This window comes from Condylura cristata, unplaced genomic scaffold (genome assembly GCF_000260355.1).
Source record: "Condylura cristata isolate star-nosed mole 26May11 unplaced genomic scaffold, ConCri1.0 scaffold00007, whole genome shotgun sequence".
NCBI classification, from domain to species: Eukaryota; Metazoa; Chordata; class Mammalia; order Eulipotyphla; family Talpidae; genus Condylura; species Condylura cristata.
In genome coordinates this window covers 63,356,344-63,357,283 of record NW_004567108.1, presented here as the reverse complement: position 1 = coordinate 63,357,283, position 940 = coordinate 63,356,344, and the positions used below count along the sequence as shown (strand labels likewise).

Sequence of the window (940 nt, the reverse complement as noted above, 5' to 3'; positions counted from 1 at the left end):
CGCACCTCTGGCCTGTACCCCAGTTCTGTATGCATAAATAAATAAATCTTTAAAAAAAAAGTTATTTGGAGGACAAATCGAATCAGTTTATTGCCATATATACAGCAAGTTCTTCCACAGTACAATTATATTGCATACTTTTGGGGTTATTATCAAGATCTAATGAATAGGTGTAAAATGCTTAGCACAATGATTGGTCCACAGTAAGACCCTAACCCCAGATCTTCACAGTGAAGAACTTAGTCTCAGCCCTTAAAATCATCATTCATACCTCTAGATGTTAGTATTTTTCCCAGTTTTACTGCCTGGCGAAATTCTTTCTGAACTGAGCACAAGACACTCAGCTCCAGTCAATACACGAAAGACAACTCAGCACTCTCACTTTCTGCGCGCGCACAAACGCGCACGCACACACACGCACGCACACACACGATCACCAGCCTGCCCACACCCACGCGGAATCAGTCCATTTCCCAGCGACCAATCAGCGCTCCGCACGCGACTGCGCCAACCAATCCAAGCAAACACACGTTGCTGCTTCCAACACCGCCACCAACAGCCTCCACACCGAGCACGAAGTTCGAGGTGGGGCGGGGCCTAGCGGTCCGGCCCTGGAGCACTAGAAGCCTCCGATTGGTTGCACCTGGCAGAGACTCGCGGTTCATTGGCCTCTGCCGCCCGCAGCTGCAGCGGGCGGGGAACCTCAGAGGGCTCTAACGGGTCGGTGGGTGTAGCCGAGAGCTTCAGAGCGGTGCTGGTCCGTCGCGCCTGGAGTTCGTGCGTGGGCTCGCTTCACCTCAGGTAGCTAAGTTGAGGCGCCTGGCGCGGTTCCCGTGATGCGGCCAAAGGTCGGGGTGGGAATGGGGCGTCCGGGATGCCTGACTTGGTGTGGTGCGGGGTCACTTCCGGGGGGGGGGGCCGGGGCATGGCGCAGTCGGAC

At 54.7% G+C, this 940-nt stretch overlaps 1 protein-coding gene across 2 annotated transcripts in view; it reads left to right on the top strand.

The window, feature by feature from the left end:
- Positions 1 to 678: 678 nt before the first annotated feature.
- The window catches only part of STARD4 (StAR-related lipid transfer (START) domain containing 4), a 23,324-nt gene continuing 23,062 nt past the window's right edge, over positions 679 to 940 (top strand). Inside the window, exon 1 of one of the 2 annotated variants that reach the window (XM_004678481.2) lies at positions 679 to 801. The gene's annotated coding sequence lies outside the window, so the exon portion shown is untranslated. The remainder of the gene's footprint in view (positions 802 to 940) is intronic. The other variant, XM_012721866.1, reaches the window with a different exon arrangement.